Below are 9,542 nucleotides of genomic sequence, written 5' to 3' on the forward strand. Positions count from 1 at the left end.
TTTTTCCAACGCCACTTATTAAAGAGGCTATCTTTCCTCCAGTAAGGATGGTTGGCTCCTTTGTCAAAGATGAGGTAGCTGGATTCACCTGGAGTTGTTTCTATACCTTCCAATCTATTCCACTGGTCCTCAGGTCTATTTCTTTGCCAGTACCATGCTGTTTTTTATCACATTATCAGAAAATAATGACAGCCAATTTGAGCATCAGTTGGAGACTGGATAAAGAAGATGTGTTTTTTCTATAAAATTGAATACTATTCAGCCATAAAGAATGAGAAACTAGAGTCATTCATAGCAAAATAGATGAATATAAAGGATATACTCTTAAGTGAAATAAGGCTTAAGTAATGCATGTGTAAATACCATATAATTTCTCCAGTATGAGTAACTATAATTATAAATAAGATCCTAATTGTATAATTGACAATGTGTAATAGGAAGAAAAGGGCTAGAGATGTAGGGGAAGTGGGAAGGGCAGGGGAAGTGTAGTAAAGGGAAATAAAAAAAGAGAAATGAAAAAATGGAAATAAAGTGTTTATAAATAGGGAAGGGAGGAGTGGGTAAAGGGAGGGCATGGGTTATGGGGAAAAATGAGAACCAAGACCTGTCATGTAAAGGTACAAGAATCCAGTGATGAAAGTAACTGTACTGTATACCTAAAATGTACCAATAAACTCAATGAGAAAAAAATAATATCTTTAGGTAAAATAAGGCCTCTGAGTTAACTGCCACATCACAAGGAATCCTCAAATTGTACAAAACACATTATTTCAGTTTTAAGTCCCTATTTTATCACAAAAATGCATGCATTCTATGTAAATAATGGGAATAATCCAGAATGTTAAACAACAGGGTTTTGTTCAGTGGTTTCACCGCCTGCCTCATAAGCACAAGATCCCATGTTTCATCTCAGGGACCAAACAACAAAACAAACAAGCAAACAAAACAAAACAACATAATGAACACCTTCCAATATTGTAGAAGGGGCTTCAGAAAGAAGAAATTAATTTATGTCTATAATTTTTTTAAAAAGGGAAATAATTTAGAAGCTGTGACACAAGGAAGATTTCTGTTATACTAAAGACATTTTGAATAATTGCAAACAGTAAAAATGGAAATAAGCTACAACTTGGCTAAGTGAATCACTATACTATGAATCTTTTATGAAGGGTGGTTGACGCCCATCCAAATGTGATTTTTCTCATGTGCTGGTTCTTGAGGTTCTGTCTGTATGCTGAAAGTAGCTTGTGCATACTCTTAAACAGAAAGTCACTGACATGGGAACAGAAAAACCCACAGGGGCATCACAGTTTTTCCTCCTCAGCCTCTCAGATGATTCTGAACTGTAGCCCCTTCCATTTGAACTGTCTATTTTTTATCTTTTTCAATGTCTCATTAGTTAATATTTACTTATTTGTATGTTTGTTTATTTTTTCATTTATTTGGCAGTACTGGGAAATGAACCCAGGGTCTTTACATGGAGATACATCTCCAAACTTTTTTGTTTCTTCTCCTATTTCTCCTTTTTTTATCTCCCAGTGCTTTTTTAAAATTTTGCTTTGAGTCAGGGTCATCTTGCACTGTCACTAATTTTCCAATATAGGCTTCAATGTGATAACCTTCCTCCCCCAGCTTCCAACAGTGCTTGGATTAGTCATCTTCCACCATACATCAAGTCATTGGTTAATTTCAACTGTCTCTGTTCATTTCTATGACTCAGTGTATTAATGTAAGTATGCCCTACAAGTTGTCCTTTTATACACTGATAGACACTTGGATAATTGCAAAAGTTTAACTAGTTTGGCTGGGGCTCCCATTTGTGCACATATATTTACTTGAGTAAAGTAATGTGCTTCATAATAATGGTCTGGTAAATGATGTATGATGCTGCTCCCATAACATTATACTGTTCTATACTATTTTAGCCAATTTATACTATTTTATACTATTTTAGCCAATTTGGCTTTGATAAATACGTGCCACAGTGTTCACACAATGATGAAGCTGCCTTCTAATGCTTTTGCACAAACCTATTCTGATTATAATTGCACATTTATATTGTCTTTAAATAGTCAACTGATATCTCAAAACATGGAATAATTGTGTCATACGATAATTGTATATTTAAGTTTTTCTGAAATTACCCAGTGATTTTTAATATTACCTTGGTACATTTCATTTTTTCATCTATTAAGGTTCTGATAGCTTCAGATCCATGACAATTTTTCTGTTTTCTGATTAGAAAACATATGCCATCTCATTGGTATTGAAATCATAACTCTTTATGCTTTTTCTTTGCACTTCTATCTCACTGAGCACAATACCAGGTGATGGTTGGAAGGTTATGAAGAGCTGTGTGTTCAAGATTTTCCTCCTTTTGAGGTTCTAAACTTTGAACAGATTTTCTGACATGTAATATTCTTCATGTATATTCTGGCTACTTGGCTCTTACAATATAAGTGTTTCTGTAAGAAGTTCCTCAATCTGTGTGTTGTGTTTCAATTTTTTCCAAACATACATTTATGATCAACTGTACTCTTCACTATGGGCAGATCTCTTGACTGTTATTCCTGTGGCCTAGCTGAAGTTTTTGTTTTTGACCAATGATTTTCTGCCTTCTTGTCTTATTCTTGATATTATATATAGGATGCTAACTCATTTTTGAGTTAATGTCACAATGTCTATGTATGAACCCAGGTGCTTACACATGCTAGGGAAGTTCTACACTTCTGATCCACCTCTGTAGTCCTATGTACTTTTTAAAATTAGGAACATAGTTTCCCTCCCAGGCTTGCCTTGATCTTATAATCCTCCTCCTTAGGTCTACTGAGTACCTGGCACTACAGACGTGTTCTACCACTTTGGTTTGAGTTAATTTTTGTATATCACCATGTTGGGAACCCAACTTGCTTCCTCTGTGCCCTATTTTCCTGGTAAGTTCTCAAGATACATCTGTGAATCACAGAATAAAGAATACCCACTTGGCAGTGAGATGACTCATTCTGAACCTTCTTTCTAAATGGCATTATGAGGAGATAGATTAGATTATGCCTAAAATTCCTAATTCTGAATTCTGAATTTTCAGGTTTCTTTTCCCTTCTTAAAGAAAGTCCTTCCCCTTCTCCTGAAAATTATGTATGGTCCTGTACATGCTTTTGCCAGCTTTTTCCCCTGGAAATCAGACTCTGAAATCACAGATAGACTTGCTAGAAATTTCTTAGGACATATATTGAAATAAATACTTCTGTGGAATATTTGAACAAATTTAATAATTACCATGACTATGTAGAGGTGAAAATATCTTCACAATATTTTAAAAAGTTAGGGGAGCTATCACACCACTGGTCTATACCAGAATAATAAGAAACATCATCTATTCTGCTGTTTATTTATTTTAAGATAATTATTTGAACTCTAAAAGTGCTTTACCCTGGAGGGCTGAAGAACCATCAGATTTAGGTTTTTACATCCATCAGTGTCCAAATCTAGAGCAGCTAATCATCATTTACTGATACACACAACATGTAACACAATGGGTTTAAGGTTTTCCCATCACTATTTCTACATCTATCTAGCTATTTCCATCCATTTACCTATTATCTGTCAATCTACATTTACACACAAATATCCTAGTAATTCTGAATTTTTGGAAAACCTTGAATATTGATAAAAGTGTAGTCCTCATGGACTTTTGGCAAATTTTTTTTAATCCTCTTATGCACATGTATACAAATTATCTGACATCAATATATAAAGACACAAGTGCAGTCCCATAATCACGGCAGAATTATTCACAATATCCAAGGTATGGAATCAGGCTAAGGATTTGTCACAAGACTAATATATAAATAAAGGTGAAAAGTCAAACTGACGGAACACAGATACAACATAAAGAGAAGAAAATCTTTTGGTTGAACATGGATGAGGCTACACAACATTCTGCTAAGAGAAATGAGTCAGCCATAGAAAGAAAAACTGCATCAACTCACCTGTAGAATGTGAGATATTCAGTACCAGAACAACAGGGAGTAAAATGGTGTTTGCCAGAGATGATGGGTCAGGGAGTAGAGAGGGGTTTGTCAAAAACACCATTTCAGTTGACAGAAATAACTTCAAGGGATCTACCATATGTTATCATGAATACAGTTAATAACAAGTTGTATAATTGAAATAAGTGTTAAAAAAACACAGAGGGCTGATATATTTGTAAAACAAATACCTGATCAGGTTCACATATATGCAAAGTACAAAGAAATCTTACAGGTCGGAAGTAATCAGAGAAAATTCATACTTTCAAAACCTTGAAGAAGCCATTAGTTATGCAACATAGGGAATCTACAAAAAGTATACAAAAGATGCATAAATATTCATGGAAATTGAAAATCAAAATCAAAATATGGTACAGTTTCAATATAGGCTTTACTTTATATAAAATTGGAAATCACATATACTGATGAGTATATCAATATATTAGAATTTTTTTTACACAAGGGTGCTGAATGTGTTTACCCATTTTTGAAGATATTGAGTACAAGGTGACTTTCTAAAATAGTAATTTTAGGGCTGAGGATTTAGCTCAGTGGTTCGGTGGCCTGTCTTACAAGCACAAGGACCTGAGTTCAATCCCCGCTACCCCTCCCCCCAAAAAATTCAAAAATAGTAATTTGTTCCACTCCTGGTATAATTTTTAGTAATTAGAAACAAGCATAATCATTTACTTCTAAAGAATGAGGTTGGGTTCTGAATAGAGCTATGCTAGTGATGATACGTGTCATTGTTGCCAATAATACACAGTACACTTAAACAAATAAAGATGAAAAGGATTTCGCTAAGCAATATAATTTTATGTGACACCAAAATGTACAGTATTGAGTAAAACACCATTGGGTAATAGTTGAGAATGTGCTCAAACTTGTAAATGGGCTTGTGTATTCATTACATACAAGAGTGAAAGGCTGGGAATCACCAAAATATTCACCAACTGATGAATAGATAAACACTGAGTAGTGTACACAGTAGAATATTATTAAACCTGAAAAATTAAATGGAGCAAGTTAACACTACCAAATAAATATGTTCAAATGTAACAGGAAGATATATAAGTAGAAAAGGAGAAAGTAGATAATAAACGAATACAGGAAAGATAAAATAAAACAGAAAAAAAGGGAATGAAGAATGAAGGAAAAAGAGGAAGGGAGATAGGAAAGGAGGATGGGAGGAAGGAACAAAAAGGGCAGCAGAGCAAAAGGAATAAAGGAAACTAGGAAGGAAAGAAAGGAAAATAAATGAGTTCAGAGAAAAATAAGATTCTCCCAAATTACTCCAAATCTCAGAGTTACTTTGGCATCATATCACTTGAAATCAAATAAAGACACAGCATCAAAACAGATTCCTGATTTTATGTTGAAAATCTGAACATTATCTAAGCACAAAGTACACGAGACAGCAAATGTAGGAGTATGTGTTTAGTGTAAGTTTGCAATTATTCTGCATCTGAACCTCATACATTTACCTTCAGACAGTATAAGAATGAGTAAAAGTTTCTCAAATATAAACTTTTAATAATAAAGTCAATATATTTTAAAAGTACAGATCTGATAATGTTAAGGACTCTGATGAATCTTATGTAATTTAATTTGGGAAAGCAGAATACAATCATGTTGGGGAGAAGAACTTTTTGATCAGGTAATTATTTTGAAGGTCATAACTGCCCATGATACACACTTCTATTAATTTAGAAGTTTCAGAAATGAATGAGAATTTTTATTAAATTTGAAAGTGTGTGTACCATAAATTAAAAGGCAAATGTAAAGAAAATCCTGAGGGAGTTGTTAAGGAGAAACAAATCTAAAAATACATAAAAAACAAATATATACATAGGAGAAGTATTTTAGAAACACCAAAAATTAAGCATGTCACTTAGGAGAGAAATTATACTGAAATTCACAGCATTTTCTTTAGGGTTTATAACATCCCCTTGGTTCTGAGGTCAGTGGTCCATAAAGAACCACAGGCTGCTCTGTGGAGAATTCTTCTCAGGGCCCCCTTCACATCTTCATTCCACAGGCTGTAGATGAAGGGATTCAGCATGGGGGTCACCACAGTGTACATCACAGAGGCAACAGAGCTTTCATGGGAAAAATGGGTCCCAGCAGAACTCAGGTAAACTCCAAGTCCTGTTCCATAGAACAGCAAGACCACACAGAGGTGAGACCCACAGGTGGAAAAGGTTTTATACCGGCTTGCAGTGGAGAACATCCTCAGCAAGGAGGAGACAATCTGAGAGTAAGAAAAGAGGATCCCAGATCCAGGAAACATAGCTATCAGGACAGTGGTCACATACATAAAGATATTATTAATGAGTGTATCAGATCTGGCCACCTAGAGAACCTGAGCCAGTTCACAAAAGAAATGAGGGATTTCAGTGCCTGTAGAAAAGATGAGCTACATCATCAGGAGAATATGAATAAGGGAGACACATAAAATGAGGATCCAGGAAATCAGAACAAGCAGTCCACATAGCCGAGGGCTCATGATGAGTGTGTATCTCAATGGGTGGCAGATGGCTACAAAGCAGTCATAGGCCATCACGGTCAAAATAAAATTATCCATTCCCAGGAAAGTGTTGAAAAAATAAACCTGAGATAAGCACTGTATATAGGAAATACCTTTGTTGTGTGTCTGGATATTCACCAGCATCTTTCGGACTGTGGTGGACGTGAAACAGATGTCCACAAAGGATAAATTGGCGAGGAAGAAGTACATTAGAGTGTGGAGGTGGGAGTCAGAGATAATGGCCGGGATGATGAGCAGGTTCCCAAGCACTGTGACCAGGTACATGAACAGGAACAGCTCAAAGAGAAGGGCCTGAAGTTCTGGATCATCTGAAAGGCCCAAAAGGAAGAATTGTTCTAACTCTGTGTGATTTTCAGCTTTCATGTTACTTCTCTGTCTTCTGGTGAAAGAAGAAATCAATAATCAATGAACAGTCACCTGGGACCTCAAATGAAAAACTATTTATACTATCATTTAGGATGGATGTCTTTCACTCACTAATGTGCCTGATCAATAGCAGTGATTCATTCAGCCACATGATGGCTCATTTCCATTTTAAATGTGTATACTCAATCCCAATTCCTTAGTGTTTTACAATTTTACTTTTAATTATTGCATCAATTCTTTCATTGCACTCCTTATTTCTGGCATACCATGGTGGCATTATCATTCAGTTGTAGAAACTTTCTACTTTCTACTTTAATATTACCTGTGATTCATTGGTTTTTCAATAGGGTATTACTTAATTTCCATGTTATTATATATTTTTGTGGATTCTTTAGGCTTTGACTTCCAATTTCATTGCATGATGAACTGATAATATGTATGGTTTGAATCAGTTCCTTCACATTTTCTTTAGCATGTTATACGAGCTAGTAGTTAGGCCTTTTGGAGACAGTTACTCTTGCTGCTAAGAAAGATGTGCATTTTGGTGTTGTTGGATGCAAGACTGTGTAGATACATACTGTCAGTTTGTTCAAAGGTTTCATTTACCACTGTTATTTCCTTGATAGTTTTTTGACTAGTTTATCTATTTATGACAATGTGATGTTGAGGAATTCCATCACAACTGTATTAGTGTTTGAATTTTAATTTCTATTAATGGTTACTTTATATTATTGGGGCATCAATATTCGGGGAATACATATTTATGATTGTTATCACTTCCTCTTGGATTGTTCCCTTAATAAGTATGTAGTGACCTTCTTTGACTCTTCTGATCAAGCTTGGATTAAAGTTCACTTTGTCTGCAAATAGAATAGCTACTCATGCTTTTTTTGCAGGTTTCTGTTGTGTGGAATAGTTTTTGTCATCCCTTATATTTCAGTCGATGTCTTTCTGAGATAAATGTAATTCTTGTGTGCAGCATATTGTTGGATTTTTTTCTTGAATCATTGTGCCAATCTATTTATTTTGATTGGTTAATTGAAACCATTTACATTGATAGTTATAACTGATAGGTAATGATTTACTCTTCTTATTGTATTATTTTGCTGGCTGTTAATGCTCTTTTCCTCCTATTTAATTTTTTAACATCCCTGGTGGAGTTATTCCATTGGGATCAGTGGAATTATCACCTTCATTGCCTCTTTCTAGTATATTCTTCCAACATTTTTGGAGTATTTGTTTGTCAAGAAATTCTTCAGCTGTTCTTTATCATAAAAATATCTTATATCTTTATTGATTTTGTTCTTTTTTTTCACCTTTCCTTTTTTTGGTACTGGGAATCAAACACAGGGCCTCACACTTGCTGGACAGGCATTGTACTGCTGAGCTACATCCCCATCCCTGTCCACTGATTTTGAAAAATAAAGAAGAAAAGAAATTAAGATGTATCATGTGCATGTACCTTCTCCATACATATATGTAAACATGTAATATAAACACATTAATATAAAATTAAAATGAAATCTATAGTGTACAAATAAAAAATGTTGATTAAGTTATGGATAAAAAAGTAAATCTTCTATGTTGATGGAGGGAAAGCAAAATAATACAACCATAAAAAAAATAAGTATGACAATTTTTAAAACAACTACAATAAAAATTCCATTTCACTCAGCTATATCTGGATGTCCTAAAAAAAATGAAAACACCATGTGACAATAATACATGCATGCTCATTGTATTATGGCACAGCTCATAATCTTGGAATCTTGGGAGATGCAAATATATGTCCATACGAAGATGTATGAATAAAGAAATCTTGTATATTTACACAGTGCAGTACTCATAAATTACAATAGACATAAAGATAAATTTAAATCCTTGTAGAAAATCAGACATAACTTGAAACCCTGGTTATAGTATGAAAATTAAGTCAACCACAAAAGGTTATATATCGTATTATTTCTGTAATATGAAAGTCATGAAAATATAATGAAATTTTTTTCTTTTTATTGAGTTTATTGGCACAATCTAGGTATACAATACAGTTACATTCATTACTGGAGTCCTGTACCTTCACATGACAGGTCTTGGTTCTCATTTTATCACCTTGTCCCTGCCCTCCCCTCACTACCTCCTCCCCTCCCCATTTACAAACACTTTATTTCCTTTTTTTCATTTTCTCATATTTTTTTTTCTTTTCCCTTATTCCCTTTCCCCTACCCTTCCCATTTTCCCTACACCTTTAGCCCTTTTCTTCCTATTCCACACTATTAATTATCCTACTAGGATCTTGTGTACTATTATAGTTTTCCACACCAGAGAAACTATTTGGTATACACACAAGTGTGAAATATTTATTTCACTTAAGATTATATAATCAGTAAGTATCTATTTTCCTATTAATGACTCTAATTTCTCATTCTCTATGGCTGAGTAGTATTCCATTTTATAGAAAAACTGCATCTTCTTTACCCAGTTTCCAACAGAAGGGCAAATGGGCTGTTTCCAAATTTTAGCTATTACAAACTGTGCCTCTATAAACATGGTTGTGCATATATGTGTGTGTGTGTGTGTGTGTGTGTGTGTGTATATATATA

General features: G+C 34.4%; 1 pseudogene; it reads right to left on the bottom strand.

The window, feature by feature from the left end:
* Window positions 1–5,964: 5,964 nt before the first annotated feature.
* Window positions 5,965–6,951, bottom strand: LOC104851123 (annotated as a pseudogene).
* Between the last annotated feature and the right edge of the window lie 2,591 nt (window positions 6,952–9,542).

This window comes from Fukomys damarensis, unplaced genomic scaffold (genome assembly GCF_012274545.1).
Source record: "Fukomys damarensis isolate Sample0158 unplaced genomic scaffold, DMR_v1.0_HiC HiC_scaffold_37, whole genome shotgun sequence".
Classification (NCBI taxonomy): Eukaryota; Metazoa; Chordata; class Mammalia; order Rodentia; family Bathyergidae; genus Fukomys; species Fukomys damarensis.